Raw genomic sequence first — 27,392 nt, 5'->3', positions numbered from 1 at the left:
CATTACTATACAAATTAGAGAACAATGATGCAAACACTCCAGCATTTAACAGTTCTTTTAGATGTGTACTATTTCTCAAAAAACACAGAAGCAATCATTTTATCTATCGGGTTTGGCTCAAAGCTGCAATCTTGAAATTAATGTTATTCTTCCTTTAAGGATCAGATTGAGTAATCTTTGACAGTTTCTATTCCAATCTCATCCTGAGATCCATCTACCCACAACTGTTAGATATCAAAACAAACCACCCAAAAAAAACCAATCCAAAAAACAATCAAACCCCAAAAGTGGTTGTCAGGGTAAAAATATATCAAATTTGGTATGAGTAATGCTATGGTGCTTTCACTAATTTCTGTGATACTTAGAAGTCTGAAAACATCACAGTAAAACTCATTCCAAATAAAGAAACAGTTCATAGAATGATTCATTACCCAAGTTCTTTAACATCACAGCTGAGACAAGCAGTTCATACTCTGTATATGTGGGGAAATAACTAAGCACATCCTGTTGAACTATATACCCTGACCTCCTTATGAACCACTGTCACTCAGTATTGAGCACAGAGGGCTGATTAAAATGTTCACAGTTCTTTTAGACTGCAGCCTGCCAATCTAAATACCTATTTCTTCCTGAGGAAATCAACATCACCTCCTATGCAGGAGGCTGCTGTATGCTTCCTATCAACACAGGGATTCCTGACACACAGATAAGTTAGGATTCCCCCGCTGTATAGTATCAGGGGGATATCACGCTGCCATTAAGGGGTTATTTAATCAATCTCACTGTTTCAATTCCAACATCAATCAAACCCTTGAGAAGAAGTTGTGCTTTCCACAGCTAGGCTGAAAATTCTGATCATGATATGGTAGATCAAGAACACCACTGGGCCAACCACTTCCACAGTTAGACATCACTCAACATGACAAATCTTGCAGACCAAATTTTGCACTTTTTTATATTAAAAAAAGCACGCTTTCTGGCTCCCTTTCCAAACACAAGTGCAAATTCCTTCAGATGCTTCACATACATATTGCTTTTCATAGTAAACTTTCTGCACACACACCTGCTTTCAAAACCATTGATCTAAGGAACAAAGTGAGTGCATCGCTCTCCATCCCGGTATCTGTTGCTTTATGCATATAATGCTATGCACACTTTAGGGAAAAGAAAAGTTAGAGAACGAAGTAGAAAACAGGAAACTTGCCTCTATCACAAAGTCCTATCTACAACTCAATTAAGTTCCCTCTTAATGTAGAAAGCCGTAACAAGGGGCTTTTTTTGTTGATTGTCAATTGAGACCAGTATTAGGTCCCTAATGGACACTCACCTATGTGCATGTGTAAATATAGAGACATATTCAGCAGACAGCTGCTGAAAACAGTAGCTCGACAAAAGCAGAAGATTGTACCCACCCTCCTACTCTTCCTTTAGACGTTGACATAACAAGCTAGTCCGCTCCTGTTAGGAAGCTCAAAAATGCCACAGCAGAATGAATAGCAAAGCTTCTTCTAAAACCAAGGTATTAAAGATGCAAAGGTGCTTATCACCTCAAATTCATTCTGTAGCGAACAGCTAAAAACCCACAAACAAACAAACACATAAAAAATCCACAAACAACCTTAAATAGGATATTCTGAAGCCAAATATGCACTAATCTTTTGACTACAAAGTTGAAAATGTAGTTACAAAGGAGGAAAATGAAAACATAAGCAATCTTAAATTGCTAGATGACGCATTGAGCTTTAAAAGTGGCATTTATCCAAAACACCTTTCCCATAACCTCCTTTCTGGGGAAGATCAAACAGTACCTGCATGTCTAGTAAATGACATACACCCCCTCAGAGGATATAATAATAAATAGATCCAATAAATCCATCACCTCAGATGTCTTGATTTAGCAGCTGACTGTTTCAGCTTTTTCCAAATAGAATCTCATATGAAAGTATTTCTCAGGGCCAATTCTACAACTTCCTCTTCATCTCTAGTTAACTCACTTGACTGTTTTAAAAACTAAATAAAAGAAAAGGCTACAAATTGCCCATTCCTTGCACAGTAACTTAATTTCGTATGGAATGTTGATACTGTCAGAGTTTGTATGTACGACATACCATTTGCAATCCCTACATAAATCCAAGCAGTTTAGGCTAGATATAAGTATCAAGAATGGGAGGGGGTGAGGGGAGTATTAAAATGCCAGGTGGCATTTTGCATCCTTCTTAGAGTACTCCTCTGAGCTGAATAAAGTGTGGGTTCAAAAGGGGGAAAAAACTTCACAATAAGGAGTCATGTTATTTTGCAAATAACGATGCAATGGTATGCAGAAGAACAATCTTGACTTCATTTTTGTGGACACGTCATGGTTTCCTCTTATGCCTAAACTCCTAGAACTAGCATACTAAGACTTCATATTCTTCCAAGAATCTCATTTCGACAGCAATAAAAAGAATGAAGAGTAGCTCAAGCAATCACAACAGCATCTTCTGAAGTCCCCTTCTTATTAAGAGACAATTCAATCTACTTCCTTGCACCTCTACAACAAATCTCTTCCTCTACCCAAGATGATGCTCATAGGGCTGGAGCACCTCTCCTCTGACAACAGGCATGAGAGAGCTGGAACTGTTCAGTCTGGAGAAGAGAAGGCTCCAAGGAGACTTTATAGCACCTTCCAGAATCTAAAGGTGTTTTATAAGAAAGCTAGAGCTGGACTTTTTAGGGGACCCCTGGTGGCCTAGTGGTTAGCATGCAGGACTCTCACCTCTGCGACCCAGGTTCGAATCCCAGCCAGTCCCCTGGGCAGATGGAACCCGTTAGCCCTGTAAGGCCATCCATCTATGAGAAGGTCACTCTAAACAAACCTACGTCCTGAGGACTTCACTGCCATTGTCCAAGCTTGCTTGGCCCCGGCAGATGAACCTTAGGATTAAAGGGTGGGCTCAGTTCAGCGCATGCTGTGTCTCACCTAAAAAATCCATTGCGCAGGCTGGAAAGGTAAAAAGACCTTTCCCCAAATCTTCGTTCGCGAAGACTGGCCATTATTTTTAGAAGGACATGTACTGAGAGTACAGGGGGAAATGGCTTTGAACTGAGAGTAGGTTTAGATAGAATATGAGGAAGAAACTCTTTACAATGAGAGTGGTGAGGCACTAGAACAGGCTGTCCAGAAAGTTGTGGATGCCCCATTCCTGGAAGTGTTCACAGGGCTCTGAGCAAGCTGTCCTAGCAGAAGAAGTACCTGCCCATGGCACAGGAGTTGTGAAGAGATGATCTTTAAAGTCCCTTCCAACAAAAATCATTAAATGATCCTATGAATTTCCATAAAATCTCCCATACATATTGAAATCTGGGCAAATGCATTTTATATCAGTAACTGCCTACCTTTTTAACAGGTACGTACAGCACATGCTATAAGAGGTACCAGCTTACAGCAATGAACATTTACCACATGGTTAGAATATTGCTGAAAATAAGAATAATAAAATAATTAGATTATTATTTGTTTACATACAAAAACCATACCATTAGTATGATGGAATGTAAGGGATAACAAATACCGAATTCTATTAGAAGATGTTTTGAATAAGGAGATCATAGGTTTTATTTCATTTACGTACATCTGAACTAAAGGAGAAAGGTTTCTCTAATTTTCTACAGTCTTAAGTAGCCAAAAGAGAGCTACGGTTCTTATCACACCCAGCATTAGTGGCAAAAGGAGTGAAAGTACTCCTTACTTTATAGCATTGGTTCCTGAACTTTGTCATACCATGGAAAAAACACACATAAATAATATCCAGCTGTATATTATAAATATAGTATACATAAATACACATAAACACACCTAAATACCTAAATATACACAGTTGTATATTATAAATATAATATAAATATGCATAAATTATATACAGCAAAGTATTTTAATTACTGCCTGTGGTTCTACTACCAAAACTATGCAAATCTGGCTTTTACTTGGCTCCAGTCCCACTTCAAACATATGGACTGGGTAGTCCTAGAAGGTTTTCACAGAAGAAGCATTAATAGCAGGATGCTAACACAGCTTCCTTTTTTCAGACATTGTTTATTCGCGCAAATATTTTCACTACAAACACATTTTCTGATTTTGTAGTGCTGGAGGGAGGGGACCACGGTGCACGAACTTCTGGAATTACCATCACCATTCATCTCTTTGAGAAAAGGCAGTGGGGGGAAAAGCAGTAGCACAGCTGTGTTCTCAGCAGGTGATTCTGTTTGTCACAGCTACACAAACCTTCTTCCCTTAAAGGCCTGAAACATACCCCATTTTTCTAAGTCTGTGCATCCCTTTAATTAGCGTTCTTGACAGAACATCTTCTGCCTGGGCAACAATCCCCATGAAAAATGGGGATTAGCTACAAAAATGACCATCAGAAAGAGACACGACTTTACTACCATTTCTAAAATAGCTACAGTGTAATGTATTTACAAACCGTACCTAGGTACTTGTATTGATAGGTTCACGTTTGGAAAAATATAAGAAATATGCTCAATAGGTCTCTCCTACCAGTTAAAGCACAGCTCTGAAGATTAAGGTCTACATATTACACTGAACTCCAGTACCTACATGCAATTAACTCTTGTAACATGGATCCTTGAAACACACAAGCAGGGTTTTTTGTAGAAAACAAAACTTCTCATAACTCTGATACATTTCTTTAAAAGGAACCTCAGTGCACACAAGATGCACTTATAAGTACAAATATAAGATGTCCCCTTATATCTGTAAGGGTGGAGCAGAACACATCACCATTTGAGAGCAAAAAAATGAGGCAAGATTGCTGTCTCAATTGTTCAAACCTTATTTCATATTTCTGTATTTCAAGAATTCCAAAGTAAATCCCAACTTCACATCATGTAAAAATCTTAGTCTTGTTTTGTTCAAGTGCTCCTCACCGAGACACTGAAAAAAATACACATTAATTTCCTTCCATTCCCTTAACTTCATATATGTGCATGCTTAATGACCAAATGCCTTTTGCAGCTCTGCCAATGAAATGATAATAGAGCTTTTCATAAAATTCTGACAGGAAGATCTCCTCCTTCACCCTAAAACAGAGTTACCCTCAGTCACTGACTGCCATCACTTCTTTATTGTTCAGCTGGCATGAGAGCTGCTTAAATAAAAGTGTGCCAAATGCTAAATGCTTCAGAAAACCAAATACTCATTCTTTAAAATTCCTCATTCCACTCCACTGTCTTGCAGTACCTTTAACACTTCCATTTCAAGGAGCATACTCAGTCTACACTGCCTCCAGATCGCAAAGAGGTCTCAGTCACATGTGCATACCTAATTAATTCTTGAGTCAGAAATATATCTCAAGAACAGCCTTTCCACAGTCACCACACTTTCAGATGCCTCTGGCTTTTGTTATAGCAAAATGAATTATGAAAATACCTCAGCCTGCTTATGCCACGAGAGTAAATCACTTGCCATTGATGCTCCCAGCCTCAAACTCTACCACTATAAGACAAAGTTTGGGACAGTGGCCTTTTATAAGTGTGTTACTTTTCCAGACAAGCAACTCCTAACTGACCAGAAAAATGAGAAAAATCTGACATGTGGCTACAATCTCTCCCCTATAAGCACAAAATGTCTAACAGAGGGCCATGTAAAAAGGATTTGAATATCTGACAGTTTTCATTCTGAAGTGATTTATGGTTTCACGGGGCTTTACAACCAGCACATCTTTGCAGTGGGTATTTTACAGATGGAGTGTGTTATTTCTGTGTCTTCCAGTAGCTCCTATCTAGCCTTTACACAGAAATATAGAAGGTCAATTTAGATCAAGGAACCATTAATATTTAATTAAAGCAAGGGAATGCCTTGCAGAACAGCTAGTAGGCAAGCTGAACAAGGCAAGACAGGCTCACTACATTAGCTCAGCCAAGACAGACTTCACAGTGAAATGAGCAACTTACACTACTGGTTGTTTTTCAATTCTGGAGCTAACAATGAGCAAATACAGATTATGGTGGAAATTTATTACAAGACAACAGACATGCTGGATTTGGTCAATTAAAACAACGGATTTCTACCATGGATAGTGAAATAAAAGTTACAGTGACGATCTCTGCAAAACAATCAAGAGCAATATACAGAGCTGCAAAACTTTCTCAAATAGAGTTTCACGTATAAACAAGAAAAGCCCAGATACAAAAAATAAAATAGAAGCCATTGCCACTGCATCATGTTTTTATTACTGATTTATTTCTTTGTCCTATGCATAATAGATCTATGTAGGTATAAAGAATGGAAATTAATAATTCTTTGCCATAGTACAAAACATGTCGAAAATTGCCTTTGATGATGATTTGTTGTTTAAATGGAACTTCTTTGGCAGTGTGCAGAAAACAAAAAGTAAACAGATGCAGAGAAAAGACATTCTTTATAGTATATTGGAAAGATAGAGCATGCTAAGAGAAGCGGGACTTTAACTGACCTTCAAGCAAATGAGCTTTGTGCTTATCTGCATGTAAATCTATTAAAAGATCCGTCTAATATACTAACTGTCCTTTAGATACAACAGCACAACCCACACACAGTTACAATCCTTGAGTTAAATATCAGAATTTCATTAAAAGCATATTCTTTGCTTGTATATCAACACTAGACTGACACAGAAAAGAGTATTTCAAGGAAGACAGCTGATTGCAGCTGTACTCTCACATACTAGATAACCCAGAGCAGGATCTGACACTGTTAATAGCAACAACCACCACTACAGAAATAAATTAACTCCATTGAATTACTCCATAAGATGGACAAAATACTTTATGTCCATGTAGAGTCAAATAATGAACCTTACTTGAACCAAAGGGACCCCTGGTGGCCTAGTGGTTAGGATGCAGCACTCTCACCGCTGCGACCCAGGTTCGATTCCCAGTCCCCCGGGCAGATGGAGCCCGTTAGCCCTGTGAGGCCATCCATCTATGAGAAGGTCACTCTAAACAAACCTACATCCTGAGGACCTCACTGCCATTGTCCAAGCTTGCTTGGCCCCGGCAGATGAACCTTAGGATTAAAGGGTGGGCTCAGTTCAGTGCATGCTGTGTCTCACCTAAAAAATCCATTGCGCAGGCTGGAAAGGTAAAAGACCTTTCCCAAAATCTTCGTTCGCGAAGACTGGCCATTAATTAACTTGAACCAATCTCTTGGTCTCCTTATATACCAGAAAATTAGAAGAAATGCCATATTAAATGTCACTACATTATCACATCCCAGGCAAGGACATCAGGAAAAGTTGAAAGCAAGGAAGACATACCCTTGATCACATCAGAAAATACTTAAGCCAACTGGTTATACTTAAGTTCATGGGTCCCGATGGGGACTCACTCACAGTAAGTGATCAACACAACTGTTCAGACTTTGATCTCACCAAAGTAGTAATGCAGCTGTGAAACAAGGTAAGCCCCTTTTAGATGTGACTATGGCAATCTAGCCTCAAGTGAAATTTCAACTTGCAGTGTAGAACATGGTCAGCAAATGATAATTTCTGCCCTTGACAACTCCCATCCATTCATTTAAAAACAACCACAAAACACCCAACACCCAAAACTTCAAATACAACTAATAACCAGATATAACGTTTGACAAAGATCTTACCTCAAAAAGGACCTGGTCTAAGCATCATCTCATTATTAATAACTGAATATTTGCTATTATAATTGAAAAGACATAATATATTCAAATAATATATACACACATACAGTGTGACTCAAAAACTTTTCCCAAGCAAACTGCTGTGGGTTATATGTAGGTCAAGTAGCCTTGAAAGGGATGAAAAGATGAAATAAGACACAGATGGAGATCAGCACGATTTGAACATCATCCAAAGAAAAGATTCAGTGCTTAATGAAAACCACAATAACTACAGGAAGAATGAGCCCTGTTGAGAACATACACGTCCTTAGCACTGACCAACAGAATAAATATCACGTACTATGAGAAAACACATTCCATTCTTTGGAAATATTTGCAAATATTCACAAATCAGTGAAAACTACAGAAAACAAGACCAATTTAGAAAAGTCAGCAATGTTAGCAACTATTTTGAATTACTATTTTGAAGACAAAGCTAAGGAAGCTGAGAGTTTCTTTTAAAATCTTCAAAAATGAAAGGGGGAAAAAAATGAAGAAAAAGAAAAAGCTCTCAGAAATGTGGGAAATACTTTAGATTATACTCCAGTATTAGTATTTGTTGATAAGCAATTGTTCTAAATGTGACTGATGGAAAAAATAAAAGTAACCAAGAAGACTACAAACACCAAATGCAACAGCTTTAGCATTCTAATCCTTGTGGGTAGTTATTATTAAAACAGCACTCCTTCCTCTTATGGACATAAAAAGTTTGACAAGACAAGGTCAGCTTATATATCATGGTATCTGAACTAAAACCAGACAAAATATCTTTCCCTTAATCTTCCCCCTTCCCCAGCTTTTTTGCCATTACAACAAGAGCAAAAATGCACAAATTTCAAGTTGGAGACTGCCTGACTAGAGCAAGGGAGAGAAATCAATGGGAGTAAGTTTGAGGAAAATGTGGCCTAAGTTGAACTTTGGTTTAAGAAATAAAAAAAATTGATACTGGCTAAACAGAGACAGAACAAGATAGAGCAAAAGTCAGCTGGAGTAAAAACCAACTGGGAGGATAGAGATCTAGACACATGGAGACAATACATAACAACAATAAAGGTGACTTTAATCCGTGGCTACCTGTTTTTCTGTAACACTTATTGGTCCATCAAGATTATCAATAAACCTTACTAACTACAGATAGTATCTTCTATCTGAAACTACTAGCATATCAAGAAACATGAACCCTGAGACACTTTCATATTGTATTTCACAGTGAATACAAATTCTTCAGAAAGCACTTACATATAGCAAGTTTATGATTTATAGGCTATTTTGTAAATGTATTTTGTACGAACATGTCCAGTAAATTGATAGCCAAAGCAGAATCTCAATAAAGGAGGTCAAATAGTGTAACTAAATAATGAGTACACTATTTATAGCAGCAAAAACCAGCAAATTGCCTGAAGAAGACAGGAAACTGCACTTATGCAAATAAATATAGTTGGGTTTCAGATTAATTAAATCAGCAATCCTTTCGGTTTGAACGTTATTTTCAGCAAACACTTCAGTTTCATATTAGGAAAGTCCCATATGTGCAATATTTTATACAAACTGTCTTTAACACTTTGACATTGCTTCTGTATGTGTAAGAAAAATACTTAGTTTGCAGTTTCTGAAGCTTCTTTTTTTGGTCTTGTAGTGGTTTGAACCAGGTTTTCCCCCTGAAGCTAAAAGTGGTAACCCCCAGGGGGTGGTGACCCTTGGGGTTTGACCCAATCAGTGCTCCTGCAAAATATAAACATATCTCTAGACTGGAAAAGAAGGTGTGGTACTTGTTGTTGAAGAAGAGTAGCCATGTTGTTGTGAGCCACGAGGGAGCTGGGGCAGGAGCCCCTGGGGGCTTCCCCCCCCCAGCCCTTGGCTGGGGCTGCAGGGACTTGGAACAGTGTTAAACTGGGCTAAGTACCTGTAGCTGGAAAGCTGAAGGAGTTTTCTCCACCGTGAGTGGGCAGATGGAGAAGCGGCAGAGCAGCAGTGGACCAGAAAAGCGGCAGCACAGAGCCAAGAAATAAGAGAAGCACCAAAACAAACATGCAGCAAAACACACAGAAAAACTTCTGCAAGTTGAGAGAGAGAGAGAGAGAAAAGCAGCAGAGAGAACTGAAGTACTACAGAGTTTGTTGGGGTAAGAACTGCACAACTCCCCCAAACTCTCTTTGAGATCCCTCCAAAAAATGGAGGGGGTGGACTCCTATTAATTGGAAGTCCTAAATGTAGTGGTCCTGAGAGCTCAGCCAGGACGAAATGTGTGAGAGGGGTGACCTTGCCGCCCCCCCCCCCTTGCTGCAGCTTCAGAGAAGCTGGCAGCCATCTTGAGGCAGAGCACAGAAGCTCTGTAAAGGGGCTTGGATCCCCCTGAGGATACCAGACCGTCACGAAGGCTTCTGCACTTCGTTGATATGACCGTGGTGGAGCAACCTTTGTCTGGGGTAACGCAGACCACGGAAAGACCCTTCGTTTGGAGATGAGGGGACGAGGGGCTTGGAGACCCCCTCGTGTGCATTGGCAAGGATCCCGCTGCAACTGCTGCTTCATGAAAGATACAGAGAGCCTCCTGCTCTAGAGAGACCTGCTGCTCAGAGACTGGAAGGGGTCTTTTCTTCTTCTTCCCTCCTGGACTTTTATTTGGAGGGAGAAGAGATTTGGCCCATTGTAAATATTATTGTCATGGTAGAGATAGAGTTAAGATTGTATGTAATGTATTATAGTATTTATTTATTTGTACAGTCTTATAATATAATTCCCTTCCCCCCATATTGAGTCTTGTGGTTTTGTCTGGAAAACCCATCTCACACGGGGTTGAGATGTGGGAGGGGGGGCTAGGAATCAGGAATTGGATTTTGGGCTTTCAAACCATGACAGGTCTTTTTGTTGTTGTTGTTAAAGCTTATTTTCCAGTGTGAATTCATTTTAAAACCCTCTTGATACCACCTCAATTCTTTTACTCCTCATTGTCTTATGGGATGCTGGAAAAAGCAAAGTTGTTAGGCTATGAAGCTCTAAGTGTTGGGTCTCCTGAAACCAGGAAAATCAAGGGTATGTGCTTGGCCAAGGCCAGCTGCTCAATTCACATTGTTAGACTCTAACAGGAGATACTACGGAACACTGAGAACCTCACCTAGAGGTACGTTCTGCATGCAAAAACAACTCTCTTTTGGAGGTGTGATGTGGCAGATGTAAAAGCCCCAGTGTACGTTTTCTAAGATGCCTGAGCAACAGTGTTGACTTGCGAGCACTTTATTAATATTGCTACACTATGCTCAAGCTTTATTTCACTTTATCTAAGAGCTCTAACACCACTATTGCTAGTCTTACACTGGTAACGTATTTTTTCCAAGTTTCACTTCATGTAATTCAAGTATCAGAGATGGCAATAAAGGAAGTACTTGCAATGAAAATTGACTTCCCTAAAGAGATGAGATATTCCAGGCCTGTTAGATCCATTTCCTACCTAGTCACAGTTCTGGATCTAGGGCAAGAGCATCTGAAAAATAAATTAAACCAAGGAGTGTGAAGGGGATAGGACATGTGACAACAACAACAAAACCAGCTAGTGATAGAAACTACTCTGAAATAAGCAAAAATTATCAAACAAAAAACTAAGTATTTGTGTAGAGTATGAAGGTTTAACTATTGTACTAAGATACTTTTTAAACAGAACCTAGAGATTGAGTGACACAGTTGTCTTAAGATATGCTTCATTTAAAGCCCTGATACTCATTTAAATTGGGGACCCCTGGTGGCCTAGTGGTTAGGATGCAGCACTCTCACCACTGCGACCCAGGTTCGATTCCTGGTCCCTCGGGCAGATGGAGCTCATTAGCCCTGTGAGGCCATCCATCTATGAGAAGGTCACTCTAAACAAACCTACATCCTGAGGACCTCACTGCCATTGTCCAAGCTTGCTTGGCCCCGGCAGATGAACCTTAGGATTAAAGGGTGGGCTCAGTTCAGCGCATGCTGTGTCTCACCTAAAAAAATCTATTGCGCAGGCTTGAAAGGTAAAAGACCTTTCCCAAAATCTTCGTTCGTGAAGTCTGGCCATACATACTCATTTAAATCACATGTTAACTTAAAGTTCACACAATCTTGATGACATACCTGTTCATAACTTGCCACCAGACCTCCCAACTACAGAGCACTCTAAATCTACAGTAGTGGGCTCATCTCCAAGTATTGTACAGCTCACAAGTTTTATATCAACAGCAGTACAACGAAACCTTTTCTTAAAGTATGAGGCTATAACCAGTAAAGCCAAAGACTAGTTTCTTCTAGTCTTTCTACATACATAGAAATATGTATTTATATTGAGACTCTTAAAGGGAAGTAACAAAAAAAGTTAATGTTTTAGTCATCTTCCTGAAGCTCAAGGTTGCAAAATGGAATAAAACATTCATATAACTAAGCCACTGAGAATACTAGCAAGTTTTCTACTACTTTATTATATAAAAAGTGAAAGAACTGCTGCTAGAAGCTAAGTATTTACTCGCAAGCAGCAAGAACAGGATAAGGACAAATCTCAGTAAAAGCCAGAGTATAGCCTTGGGAAGACCAAAGAAGCAAACATCTCCACAGATCAAAGATCCTCCCCTATGATCAAGCAGTAGTCTGAGACTAAGCACACACACTTAAAAGGAGCTATGTCAGTTCAAAGCAAATTTTCTAAAACAGATTGTTTCATGCTTACAATTAATTTCTGATCCAGTAGCTACTGCAAAAAACAGTCACAAGTCGTCAGTTGAACAGACAACTTCTTGCTACATTAGCTAACCATGAAATACCTTTTCCTGCAGGAAAAAGGATAGTAAAGAAACACAACAATATCAAAACAAGTAATTACTAAAATGCACACACAAGACTCATAAGGTTATCACAACAGTAGAAGTATAACCCAACAAGTTGATATGACTTTTGTAAGCAGCCAAAAAAACATTCCCAATTCTCTAACACATTGCTAGCTTTGATGACTATCAAAAATATAAAATGGAAAAAAAATCCTGAAGTATGCAATTTTATTTCCAGTCTGATTAGATTCAAAAGCCAGCTAAGGCAAGCAAAGGACTGAATTGATCAACAATTCACTACACACACCCATAATTTCCACTCATATGTATCATGACAGCAACAAAAGTATACAAATCGATCTGGTAATATAGATAACAGATAATTCTGGTAATATAGATAACAGATATCTGGTAATATAGATAACAGACAGATAATACATTATCACCCTCACACATGCTTAGGAATAAAAGGCCAAGTATCACACAACACAGAGTACTGTTAAAAGATCAACCTCCAAATCAGAGATGTCTTTTGAAGACCACATAAAAACAGTAATGCATGTCTAAAGGCAGGTATGAAAATATTTATTCTTTGTCACAAGCAAAAAAGAAGATTTGGTAGCTTTTTACTTTGTTCAATTCAATTTCTTCTGAGGATGAAACGAATCACATCAGATGAAAGCAGTTAAAAAGAAGCAATGTGCACTCGATATCCCATGGGAGTTAAAAAGCCACTGTCAAACTTTTCAGTACAGGCCACTGCTGCAAGACAATCTGCCAGTGTGCCCCATGCCAATCTGTGCTGCATACCCGCGGGTATTATGAAAGAGATATCCCTCCTGCTTGTCAGACGAAGATATATCATGTACACTCCGTAGATACATCCTCTGCAACAGAAAACAGCTACACAAAAGGAAATGTTTTTAGTTTTACTAAATGTTTTTAGAAAAAGCTTTCAAGACAACAGGAGTCAAATATTCTTCTAGGGTTCATATTATCACTGTAGGAAAATTGGTTACAATTCCTGCTAATTTGGAGCCTCCCTCAAAATGGGTTGTCTTCAAAAGGTACAGGCTGCCCAGAAGCTACACAGGGATCATCCACTTCACTACAACTATCAGAGGGGCTGGAGTCATTCAGAAAGTCATTCAGCAGCCCCATCTGGACAGTGAAAATGCCTGACAGTTCCCAGAGAATGACAGCTGGTTACTGACTGCCTTACACAGAGATGCAGTGCCCGTTGTTATCATTTTGACCCAGCAAGCTGTATCCGAAGAGGTGTCATCCTGCATGGGATCCAACAAAGGCTTTCTCTGGCATTCCAGATGCTAATGAACCACAGCAGCAATACACACAGTCACACTGGATTCAGCAATCCACCCTCACTACTGTCCCAGAGGCATCCACAAACAGACCCATAGTTTGCCATGGGCTGGAAGCCCAGTGTTTGGAAGACTTCAATACTTCCCCACACTGTAAATCACTCAGCTATGTGGATGATGTTATCCACACCACTGGTCCCACTGAACAAGTAGTAGAAGCACTAAGTAATGTCACTGAGGCAATGCAAAATCATGGCTGGGAAACTAACCCCAAGAAAATTCAGAGAACTGCCACAGAAGTAAAATTTGAAAGGATAATCTGGCAAGGACTTCACAGAATGATGCCCAAATCAGCTGAACAAACCATGCTTTATAAGGTAGAACTGCAAAGTAGAAACAGAAAATTATTGGTCTTTGAGGGTTTCACAGGCAATTTATACCATCTTTGGCCCAGATACAATCATTATATAATATAATAATAAAAAAGGTCAGTTCTTTCCAGAAGAATAGAATTGCCTTTGTATAAGCCAACAAGCATTTTGAGCTTGAAACCCTGGTATCTGACGACCAAGTGGCTTATTGGAGTCTCTGGCAACATGAAGATGAGTGGCTGTGGTAGGTTGACCTTGGCTGGATGCCAGATGCCCAACCAGCCGCTCAATCACTCCCCTTCCCAGCCAGACAGGGGAGAGAGTAAGGTGGAAAAACAACTTGTGGGTTGGGATAAGGCAGTTTATTAAAGCAGAAGCCAGGTGAAAGCTTGCACATGCAAAAGCAAAGTGAAAGACAACAAGGTTTATTCTCTACATCCCATGAGCAGCAATGTCTGACCACTCCTGAGACACAGGGCTTCAGCATGCGTAACAGTTCCTCAGCAGGCAGCCTTTGGAGACAATGAATGCCTGCCTTCCTGATCCTTGCCTCAGCTTTTATATCTGAGCTGATGTCATATGGTATGCAATATCCCTTTGGGTAGTTTGGGTCAGCTGGCCTATTTGTGTCCCCTCCCAGGATCTTGCCCTCAGTTGAGGAAGGAAGGTTACAGTGTTGGTGCTGTGCTCAGCAGTAGCCAAAACATCAGTGTGTTATCAACACCCTTCTAGCTACCAATGCAAAGCACAGCACTGTGAGGGCTACTGTGGGGAAATGAACTCCAGCTCAGTTAGACCCAATACAGTGGCACATACTACTGAGCTTTTGGGTTCAGAGTTTGCTCCCACCATCGCAAAACTACAACAGCTTTGGGCTGCTTATTCAGCCCTCGCTGAAACAGAAAAATTCACCCAAGAGACCAAGGTAAACTGACAGCACAGCTACCAGATTGACAGCATGTACTGTGAAATGATTCCAGTCAGTAAACCAGGAAGGTGCAACAGACCAGCACTGTCAAGTGGAAATAGTACATCTCTACACTTATATCTCCCAGCCTAACCAATGTAAGTGCCTTAGAGGAGAAAACAGCACAAATTGTCCTGAGTAATGATAGCGGGCCTCCACCTTGGGCACAGCAGGTCCCACCACATGAGCAATTAACCCAAGAGAAGAATGGGTACTTCACTGATAGGACATCAAGATACCTGGAAGAAAAACTGCAATGGAAAGCAATATCCTTTGAAATGGCTGGGCAAACCTTCCTAACCTGTCAAGGGGGTAGCAGGCAATATGTCCAATTAATGGCTGCAGCTACGGTGCTGGAAGAACCACCAGCTTCTGAAGTCTTTTTGCTGAGTCTTGGGCAGTACATGACAAGCAGATGATTGGATAATACATGGTAAACCTCTTTAATGGTAGGATTCAGTGTGCCAAACCATTGCTTTCTGTGGGTGACATGTAGATGCCTACACAGCACATCATGGTGAGCCAGTGCAGGAATCGAATGCTGTTGCTGATCAGTAAACTAAGGTATGTATTTCTGCAATAACCCCCAATGAGAATGTGTCAGCTGAGTAGGCTCATAAGAAGTCAAGTCATTCACTGATAGTTGCTACCTACGAATGGGGACAAAATAACAGACATTCCTTGCTCCAGAGAGACTATTCAAAATGTCTTTTAAGAATACCTGCTAAACAATAGAAGCAAGAAATCTGCTGCAACAGCCCTGGGGAAAGATAGAGCACTGAGTGGCCGCAGGCCACACTTGACAGACATTACACTGGACCTCTTCCAAAGAGCCAGGGTTTGCAATAAATACTGGTGATAGCAGATACATGTACAACTACCTGACTGTATTGCCATCTTCCACTTCTAACCAGAAGGTCACTGAGAAAGGCCTTCACTTTTTAAGCCAATGGTTAGGTATTCACATGTGTTAAATCAAATAATGGTTGTCATTTCCAGGAGAAATGGTCTAGTTGTGGGCTGGTGAAAACCAGGTAACATGAGTTTATCATATATCCCCATCAGCCTTGTGGAGCCAGTTTAGTAGAGCATACTAATGCCTTACCAAAAAACAATTGTGAATTCTTCTACCCACCTGCCCTTTGGTGGAATTGGGCAACAGTGCTGGCATGAGCATAGTAAATCTGAATAGCAGGGTGTGAGTCCAAAGTTATAGCACTTACAAACTATTGTTAGGCTACCACCATACAGCACCATGCATCAAATTCCTGTCTGAAACTGAAGAGAGGTGTGTGCCCTGGTACTGGAAGGACAATCCTGTTTACAGTGATCCCTGCCAAGATACCGGCCCAGGTGCTAGAAAATACTTCTTGATTTCAGGACACTTAGCCAACACTCCTTAATATGTTCTGCAACATATATTTTGTAAAAGTTTATGCTTTCCATTCATTCAGCAGAAAGCATATGAGGGCACTCTCCCAGGAACACTAACCCACAGTGACCCGCAGGTGACAGTGATGCTCCAAGTCACACTTGCCCAGCGCACTTCTGGGCACAATGGACGCTCAGGTGAGAACTAAAAGGCCACATTTAGCGCTGGTCAACATCCAAGGACGACAGGAAAGGGAGCCTTGAAAACAGGTGCGTGGGAGAAGATCACCATGCTTTAATGACCCTTGTAGGGATTGTTTTATCTTGCCTTTGCTATGTGCTGACATCTTACAGAGAAATACAGATTGCTCTCATCAGTAAGAGTTACTCTCTTTCTTTCATGCAAACTGCAACGTTAAAACATCTTTGGCATGACAGAGTTATAAAGATCCATTCCATTCCACAAAAGAAAGACCACAATAACTCACTGCCACTACCAAGCTGTGAAACTTGTGACCTAGGGAAAATATGGAGGATAATTGTCCTGTCTGAGTAAATTATAAGGGCAATTTCTCATGGGAATTACAAGGTAATTTCACATAAATCACTACATCTTACTTTGTGTTATTAAATAATAACTTAAGCCCACTTTAACTTTTGAGATTCATCATGGCTAGGCTTCGCGAACAAAGATTTGGGAAGGGCTCTACTCACATTTGTTGCAAGCGCGTTGGTGGCTAAAAAGGTCAATATGAGATAGATTACATCCTAAAGAAAGACATTTTCAGCCCTGCAAAGCTGTCAGCAAAAAGAGCCTCAAGCCATTTCTAGAGTTGAACCTTTACCACATTGCAGAAGGTGGACTCTGAACCCACAGACAAACTAAGCTTTCTCCTTCCCTATGAATCTCCACAAGAGCCATTTAACACCCCAGTTTTGAGAATGGTTATTTTAACTAAACAGACTTATCACCCAACATGTGCATTTTACACAGTCACTGACAACATTCTCACAGATAAACTTATGAAATACAGTCTAGAAAAACAGTTCGGTGGACTGGCTGACCTTCCAGGCTCAAAGGGCCATACTGATCAGTGGCACAACTTCAACTGGAGGCCAGACACTAAAGGTGTATCCCAGGAGTCCATACTTGCTCCAGTCCTGATCAACACCTTCATCAATGACCTAGATGGCAGGGCAGAGTCCATTCTCAGCAAGTTTGCAGATGACACCAAAGTAGGAGTGTCCAATACACCAGAGGGTCATGCTGCCATTCAGAGGGACCTCAACAGTCTGGAAAAGGGATCAATATCATCCTCACAGGGTTCAGCCAAGGGAAGCACAAAGTTCTGCATCTGGAAGGGGCAATCCCATGCACTGGTACGGGCTGGGAGCCGACCAGATGGAAAATAGATCTGCAGTAATTAAAATTCTCATAAGTGTCATATGTAACAAAAGCTTTGTTATATAAGAATAGCTTTTATAAGAATAGCTAGGTTCTCTCAAATTAGGTACCACAGAAAGTTCTTCTGAAAGGACTACTCTAAATTAATGTACTCAAAATTGTGATCAAAATACATTAACACTGCTTCAATAAAAACTTCAGTAAACAAGCAAAAAGCAAAAAGTATTTTAAGTCAGGATAAAAAGGATGCTTTAAAATCCACCATAAATCCTTAATCTCTTCCATAATGAGATTGGGATTCTTAGTACCATAAAATCTGACTCCTTAATTTGAGGTCAGGGTACAACATGCTTGCAAAAGGAATTAAAATCAACCGACTTTAACCACTCTGAATACAAATAATCCATAGAAAACTAAAGAATATAGCTAGAAGTCTGCAATATAGCAGAGATTTAAAATGAACGATAGCTTCCCCCCCCTCTTTAAATGGACTGCTCTAAGCAGGCAAGGCTGACTTGATCAGTTTTCAAGTTTCTTTTCTTCACTCCTGCTTTAGGGCAGATGAACAAGGTTCAGGGAGAACTCTATTAAAGGAAGCTGACTTGTAAAGTAAAATAATCACTGCCACTCCAGAAGAGTCCCAAAGCAATAAGAACTGTTGTTGTTATTGATAAAACACAGACTAGAACCACCTTCAGTATGTGAACAGGTGTAAAGGTGCAGTTTCACACAGAGTTAACTCAACTGGGAAGGGGTACAGGGAAGAATCATAAATGACAAATCTGTATCTGCTTGTAAAAGAAAAAGCTATGGTTTCCTGAAAAGATGAGGATGAAGAAGGTAAGCACAACTATGCTGGATTATGAATGCACATTAATGAACCTTGCAGAACAAAGCATGCAACTGTTCTCAATAATTTTTAATGTAATCTTTTAAACATCTGTTAAAGACACCAGAAGTAAGAAATTTACCGCAACACAGGTTAGCAGTTTGACCCATTTCACTCTTGCCTTTCCTGTCTTTTTCTCTCTTTTACCTCACTTCACATTAGCCTGATCTTCAATGTTACAGTCTTTCATTTCAGTTTTTTAAGTCAATGGTTCATATAAGCCCTTTTCCTATTCCAGTTTTCCTCCTCCCCAGAGTTCACAGAATTTCTCCCTCTCCTGGCTGCACATGCCTACCAGGTCATGGTCCCAACAGCATCCACAGACACCACATTTCTCTGCACATTTGCTTGCTTCAGCAGACTGACCTTCAACTTCACTCCTCTCCACACCAGTTCACCTACTTCTCCTTATGCTCTCTTCTAATCTCAACTTGCAGTCCTCTTATTCTCTTTACAGTAAAGCAACATCTCACCCTTGATATGGAAGCCTTCACCACCAACATTTAATAACTTGTCAATGTTATAGGCTGTAGACCTCAGAAACTTACTATGGGAAGCATCAGCCTTCTAAGTGTACAAGGCTGACCATCTTTCTGTACTTTAGAAATGTACCTTGGTCCTACTGCTACTTACCATCTAAGTACCGGTACATTAATTCATTTGTTTCACTGGAGGTGGTTTAATAAAACTGAATCAAAGACAAAGGGAAATGGAATAGATTTTGAAGCAAAGAATAATGGGAAATAGAGAGAAATTAAAAACAGAGTGGTAGAATAAATGAAATACGAATTTACTTACATTATCTTGGCAAATTATACCATCTTTCCTTGATGAAACAGACAAAAAGAATGCAATAAAGCTGGTCAGGGGTAGGGGGAATTCAGTATTTTTTCATCCATACTATAACATGGGAGATTATTAAACATGAGGAAACTGGATTAGAAGATGTAAAAAAAATCCCCAAACCTCAGTATGAATGGTTAAACAAAGACTACTGCAAATAGCATTGAAAAAAGAGTTAAGTGATTAATTGTGTTTCATAAATATAGCCTTAGTATTTGCATATCTGAACTTCCCCTGATGCAGCTTCATTCCTCTTCCCCATGTCCTATCACTGGTTTCCAGAGAGAGGAGATCAGCACCATCCCCTCCACTGCCTTCCTTGAGGAAGCTGTAGTCTGCAATGGGGTCGCACTCAGCCTTCTCTTCTCCAAGGTGAACCCAACAAGCCCCTAATTTTCCCAGTATGTAATGAAACAAAGACAACCTGGACTGTTCAGCCCAACAACACAAGTCTAAAATTAAACATGACTGTTCTCTTTAAATCAATAGAAGTATATACAGGAAAAGAACCAAGAATTAAGCTACTGACTGATACTAAACAAGAAAAAAAGAGTCTATGAAGGCTGTGAATAATTTAGGTTGGAAAGTAGACTGCCATTTTTGAAACAAGCCAGAAGGTTTATGCTGTGGATCATAATTTTTAAGATGAGTAATTATTTTATATGGATTGAAGGACATTACTTACAGGCCTGCAACAGAAAGCAAATGTACAGATAATAAGAAAATACGTATATGTGAGTGGAAGGGACAAAAGCAAAACAAATCTTCTGTAGTTTTATAGTGGTCCTCTAGGGTTAATCTAGCCCTGTGCCTAAAAAAACAATAATAAAAAAAACCCAAACAAAAAGAAAGGTTTCCCAGACCTTAAGTTCTGTGTAAACATTTCCTCATAATCCCTTTTGGTTCCCAAGTATGGAAGACTAATAATCTCTTTTTTGTACACGTACAAAATCTCTTTTGTACAAGACAGGAGGTTCTGAAAACAAGTACACCACTTGCAACATCCAATGCTAGTGTAAGAAGCAAACTTCTTTTTTTGTTAACTCATGTAAGCTTTGATTAACCCTGCACACTGGGGACTATTACAGAGAGATAGATGATTTTACAACAGACAAACTTTTGAGATACCCTTCTTCTGCAGAGATTTATACAGTAAATATTATATCAGTACACCAGGACTGTGGATGTACAACAGCACAGATTAAAACACTAGAACAGTACTAAGGAGATCAACTGGAGTCATAAAATCCAAGAAAGAATAATGGTAACAGAATGGAACTGGCAGGCAGTGGTGGAGTATGAGACTGTACTACACACATTAATCAGCAAACATGATATGTCTCAACATCACCTTCAGCATTCTTTGTCAAAATGGAAGATAAATGCAGCAAAGATCATGAAACATCATTACCAGTCAAGAATAACCCAAAAGACATGGTGAGAACTGGATAGCCAGCAACCCTTTCTCCCCTTGTCACTGCAAGTAATCAGACTGATGAGATCCATCTGTCCTGGTCCTCATAAATGCAGGATGCAAAAGCATGAGTATGAAAGGATGAAAGATATCTAGAGATTACAAATACAAGTTAATGAAAATTATTTTGTTCAAAACAGAAGTCATGTTTCCGTCTATTCAGTGATCCATTGAGGCAGCTGCATTTTAAACTCCTTCACTTCATCTGGTTACACATCCTGTTCGGCTGTTGCAGAACCTTGGTATCTTAAACCAGAGCATTGCCAAGTGACATCTGTTGCACAAAACTTAAAAACTTCACCATTGCAGCAGGAACAGCCCAGGTTATCATTTATTGCCTTTCAGTTTCAGCAAAATGCATAAAACCGTTGGTTTCACTGAGTATTTTCAATAACAACAATATGTTGATGGGTGGAGGGAAGCAAGAAAATCCCTTGCTGTAAAAAGCATGGTTAAGTGCTCACAGGGCTTGAAGTGCTGTTACAACAGAGCTCTTCCAACTAATGACTGGTGTCTTCCTTAGAAACACGCTGCCTGACCTCAGCCTACGAAATAAATCAGAAATGCTTGCTTTCTTTTGGCATCTCTTCACACACAAACTACATGGATCCTTTTAGTCTACTGCTAAATTCCATTCACATTCTCACAAAGAAAGAGTCTCTATGCAACTTATGTTTATCAACAAAAATAAACCCAAATATTTTAGATGTATACCTGAAAAACAGTAAGTTTCAAAAAACAGCACTAACCGTGAACTTTGCTTCCCATTCCTACTACACTGTTTTTGTCAGTACTTGTTCTTTGCTCACATGGTCCCAAATTATACCTCAAAATGTTACTTGATTTTATTTTACGCTTCCAGAATTTTAACATAATCTTAACATACAAAGCCCTCCACACTTTCATTCCCACATACTTTTAATAGCAAATTTACAAAATCATTGAAATATTTTTTGGACACAAATTATAAAGTAACCTGTAGAAATTAAGATATAATGAATCAAAACATTTTTCAAGAAAAGCTTTTTCACCTTTCTGCAGGAACATGTTGAATCATTATTTCAAAATGGCTTTAGTTGATTCAACACCCTTGAGCAGTATATAAATAATACCCTGTCCTCCTTGTCTTGGCCAATTGGAAGAAACTGAATTTGAGTACAGGCAAGATTGACAGGACATTAAAAAGAGTCCTTCACTTATCAGAGAGAAATGAAGGGGGTTATTCATTAAGGAGTATGTTGTAAATCCTCCCTGTCTTTCAGCAAACCTACACATTTCAGTTTTATATGTTCTGACTGCCTTACGAAGGAGGAAAAAAAAGGGGGAGGGGGAGAAAAAGGAGGAGGGAAGGGGAAAAAGTGGAGAGGAGAGGAGAGGTGAAAAAGAGGGGGAAGAAAAGAGAGAAAAGGAGAAAGGGAAAAGGAGAAAAAAAGAAGGAGAGGAGAGAGATTAAAAAGAGAGAAGGGGGAAAGGAGAAAAAGGGAGAGGAAAAAAGGACAAAAAAGAGCAGTATCAAGCAGAGATGAAAGAAAGCTACCATGCACTAACCTACAAATATTGCATGTCTGAATGGTTCCACCTCCTTCCAAACTAGTTTTATGAAGTCAGAAAATACTGACTTCACATACTACTATGTCCCTTGAAAAAACATACTCTATTTATTTGACGGATCCAAAGATCAATCATGTAGCATGATGAAAACAGAACTGGGGTTACTAGTTAGAGAACATCCAATGTTTCTTTCTGCCACTTTAACATTAGACTGAGCTACGATGCCTTAAGTAGAGGTCTTTTTAAAATTATTCACAATACTTTGACTATACAGACTGTCATTCTAGATGGTAAACCATTCTGGCAACAGTTTGTTCACATCAGCTAGCACCAGATATTGCTCTCAAAACACAAGATGACTAATATGGTATACATGACTGGTACCACATAGAATATGGTGGACACGGTATAACCTACTCCATGAAGTATTTAATCCTAACCATTTGTGGTGGTTTGAAAAACCTTTTCTCTAGGGTAGTAATGGTTTGCCCCACTAATAATACTGGGTCAATCAAAGGTTCACATGCACCCTACGGAAATTACATACCCACAGAAACGGAAGAGAAGGTGGTGAAGATAGTTTAGAAGGTAGGTAGCCATGATTTGAGCCAGGAGGAAGCAGGGGGCCAGTGAGCCCCTCTGGGGGCCAAGGGCCCCCAGCCCCAGCTGAGGCTACGGGAGACCCGGTATAGTGTCAAAGCTGGACCGGGTCCCGTAATCAAGAGCTGGAAGAGTTTCCTTACTGTCAGCAGCAGCAGAAGACATTGAAATCGACAGCGGAGCAGCCATGAACAGAGACAGCGATGGCTGAAAGCCAAAAAGATAGCCAGGAGCAGCAAGATAACGTGAAGCCGGCTGAGAGACCCAGAGATGTTCCTGCAGGAGGGAGAGCTGGCAACAAAACAGAGGAAAACTCAACAGAGCTGGTTTGGGGTAAGACTGTATTACTTTCCCAAAACCCAGAGAATTCCTGGAGAGGAGGGGTGGACTTCCAAACCTTTAGGGTGTCCCGAAATGCAGCAGCAGCTAGAGAGAGAGAAAGGAGCTGAAAAACCCAGAGTCGTCCTGAGAGCTGAGCCAGGATGGAACACGGGAAATGAAGGACACTAACCAGGGCCACAAAAAACTGAAATGAGGGAACTGTGGCCCGAGGAGTGACAGAAGGACTTTTCTCTTTTCTTCTTGGACTTTAATGGAAGGAAAAGAAGAATTTAGTTCAATGTAAATATATATATGTGTGTGTGTAAATAAACTTTTGTAAATATTTTCCCCTTCCCCCAATAACGAATGGTTGTGTTTTGTCTGAAAACTCTCCACATGAGGTGAAAAAGATATCAAGTCCATACCATCACTAAACCCTCTCACAAGAGCAAATTGTGGGAGGGGGGCTTGAACTTACAAATTGGATCCTTGGGAGTTTCAAACCACCACACCATTATAAATTCTTTTAAAGTATAAACTAACTTGTTTGGCTTCATTTGTGATACTTTTCAAATCTTTGTTTGTACTAACAGCTGTGAGTTTGGATAATACTATAATGAGCATCCCAGCAGATTTATTCATCTCGAATATGACAAGCAATAGCAGACCTAATTAAGCGCTAAATGGAAACCTGGCAAGTTATAAAATTCCTTTAAATAATCTTCATTTCATTGTACACACCATCATTTTGGAGTATGTAACATGGATACTTTTGTCAATCTGTAAAATGAGAACTTCAGAACAAATCCCAACCTCTTCGCTCCCTTTGAGCCATGACATGTAAAATGGAAGCAATATCCTAAGAATAAGTTTGTTTTCAATATGCATGCATTTTACACCACAGTCCCCTTGTATTCCCATGTAAGGAATCAAGAAAAAACATTCTCTCTAACTGAACATATTGTGGTATCAGCCACATGCAGGGAAATAACTTCCACAACAAGAGATTCAATCGCATCTTGGTTTATTTGACACGCGGCAGCCCTGAAGTTCTCTCACTTGACAAGGAAGCAGATAAAGCAATAAAATGGTGGGTTTGTGTTTTGGATCAGATCTCTGAGATTACCTGGAGCTTGCCTGCACACCCACCTGTGCAGGCCTCTGCCTCCATTTGTCAAGGGAAGGGCTGTGTGTTCCACATCTGCTTTTGGCTACTTGCTGGCTCTTACCTCCTACATCTGCCATTTTCATCTGTAGCAGTGGTGGGGATCAAACAAACTAGCTAAGTACGTAAGGATTAAATTGAACCCCCTTTCCATTTTTTCTGCATGCACTAGTCGACAAACATACATCAGTCTTCCAGTAAAGTTATTCCTAAAAACTAGCTCCTGATTTCAGATCTACAGTACAAGACACACTAGGGATTTCAGATCTGCAGCAAAAAAACAGAAATATAAACAGGAGTCTAACACGTAAGTAATTTAAAAAATTAGGTTCAGTTAAAATTTTGAGATTGAACGGTGATTTTCTGGAAGTTAGATTACATTACTGATGTTTTTAATGTGGGAACACCTGTAAAGGCAGAGGAGGAGTACCCCAAATCAAAACAGGAAACAAAAGGCCTTATTCATATCAAGTGACATATCATCGACAGACTTGAGATATTAAAAATGCTTGTCATCTTGTAAGAAGACTTCCATTTCCACACCAAACACTTTTCCTTTAGTAAGTAGCTTAAAAATTCTGATTAATGCCAGTGATTCCTCTTTTTTTTCTTTCTACTCCAAACTGTAAGAACACTCATCTGCAAGCCTACAGCAGGCAGCCTGAAAACAGTCTATGGTAAAAGCCACCAACGCGTCAGTGCCGCACCCCCGTGTTTGTGTTCCTCGAGTCAATCCCAGAACCAACCGTCACTTCACCGCTCCAAAGGGGCTTTGCGACGCACTCCACGCACCAAGTCCCACAGTACAGCCGCGCTCAGGCAAGCAGATACGGTCAAAAAGATGTGCAAATCAAATTTATAAGAGAATGATACACAAAATGTATATATTTTGAAACTAATGCATCAGATCTAATAAGTGAGTTTTAAATGAAAAGAATAAGGAGCCAAGGCTTGAAAAATAAATAGACCAACAAAAAAAGCCACTCCCAGGGACTATTGGGAACCACACCACCGCAACTCGGAGCAGCTGGAAGTCGAAACTAACAGAATGTCAACACCTGACCGCTTCCCATGGCCGAACACCCGGAGGTGAAGGAATGACAGCGCAAGCGGGACAGCGCCAAAATCCGGAGGGGCTCTGCCTGCCCTGCCTTCAGCCATCTCCCCACCGCCGGGATGCCTTTCCAGCCGGACCCCCGAGCGGGCACCCGCCCCGGGAAGGCACCGCGGGAAACTTGGGCGGGAGGGAGCGGAGTGCGCCGAGCTCCGGCCGTCTCGGGAAAGCCCGTCCCTCGCTCGGGACACAAAGCCCGGCGGGAGGAGCGGGAGTGCCCTCGGGTGCCGCGCTCCGCCGCACCCGAGGCCGGGCCGGGCGGGCCGGGGTTCCCCCGCCCGCAGCGCCGCCGCAGCCGCCGCACCCTCGCAGCCCGCCGGGGCAGCGCCAGTCCCGGGAGCCGCACGGCCGCGGGCCCGGTGGTGCCCAGGAATCCTCCCCGGGGCTCCCGCGGGAGCCGCCGCGTCTCGGGCAGCGCAGGTGGAGCCGCACGTGTGCCCGGGCCGGGGCGACACCGGTAGCGGCACCGCCGCGGGGCCCGGGCGGATCGCTGCAACTCAAAGTACCCTCTCCTTCTCCTCCCGCAGCCCCCGCGTGAACGCGGCGCAGGTGAAACTCACGGGAGGAAGCCGCGCCGCGCCGCCGAGTCCCAGCCGAGCTGCCCCGCGGCGACGGCAGTGACACGGACACGGACAACGGGGGCCGTGTCCGCGACCCCCCTTCCTGCCCCGCCCCGGGACCGCCCCGCGCCCGCGTCCCGCCCCGCCCCGCCCGCGCGGGGGACGCGGCGCCGCTCACGTCGGCCGCGCGCGGGGCTCGGCAGGGCCGCTGGGGGGCGCTGTGCCCGCACCACGCATTGAGGGGAGCGGGGACAGCGGGGACAGGCGTCGGGAGCGGCAGGGAGAGGGTCGGGATGGGCAGGGAGAAGTCTCGGGGTCCCAAGGGAAAGGGTCTCGGGGTCCGCCTGGGAGGTCCGAGCGGTGCGAGCCCGGTGGGCAGGGAACAAACCTCGCCGTGCCGTGTCTCCCTGCCCTCGGACGGGACTAGGTGATTCTCTGTGCCGTCGCTCCCGGAGGGGTGGAAGCCCCTTCGTACCCGTCCGGCTGCGGTCAGTGAAATGATGGGAGCGCTGTGCAGACCCCTCTGTGCGGGGCGGGAGCGAGGCGGGAGCGACCCAAGCCAGCGGGGAGCCGGAGTGAGGGATCCGAGGATCCAGGATCCGCAGACTCCGATCCTGTACGGAGTGGCACAAACGAACACGTTTGCGTTTGGAAGCTTGTGAAGCTCCAGTGCACTTGAATGAGGTGATGTTTTCAGTGGAATTCATAACATAAAATAGCAAGCTGAAGCTTGGGCATGTCTTACGATGAGCTGTGTTCCATACCCACTGGACATGGAAACACTGCTCAGCATCTCTGGCTGAACAGGTTTGTGTGGGAGACCTTCCCAAGAGACTCATCTGCATAGGTCAGGTGGAAGAATTAGGACCCAAATCTGTATTGTTTTTAAGCATTAAAAACGGCATTGTGATGAAACATTCCTTTGGTAAGAGGGACTGTCTTAACACTTCTTCAAAATATAAAAATATATATGATAAGGCATAATTCTG

General features: G+C 41.5%; 1 protein-coding gene across 10 annotated transcripts in view; it reads right to left on the bottom strand.

The window, feature by feature from the left end:
- Positions 1-26,510, bottom strand: part of PAM (peptidylglycine alpha-amidating monooxygenase) — a 128,727-nt gene extending 102,217 nt beyond the window's left edge. For all 10 annotated transcript variants that reach the window (XM_027671227.1, XM_027671228.1, XM_027671231.1 and 7 more), the window contains exon 1: positions 26,404-26,510. The gene's annotated coding sequence lies outside the window, so the exon portion shown is untranslated. The remainder of the gene's footprint in view (positions 1-26,403) is intronic.
- Between the last annotated feature and the right edge of the window lie 882 nt (positions 26,511-27,392).

This window comes from Neopelma chrysocephalum, unplaced genomic scaffold (assembly GCF_003984885.1).
Source record: "Neopelma chrysocephalum unplaced genomic scaffold, ASM398488v2 Primary Assembly neopelma1_97065, whole genome shotgun sequence".
NCBI classification, from domain to species: domain Eukaryota; kingdom Metazoa; phylum Chordata; class Aves; order Passeriformes; family Pipridae; genus Neopelma; species Neopelma chrysocephalum.
This window is presented reverse-complemented; position numbering and strand designations above follow the sequence as displayed.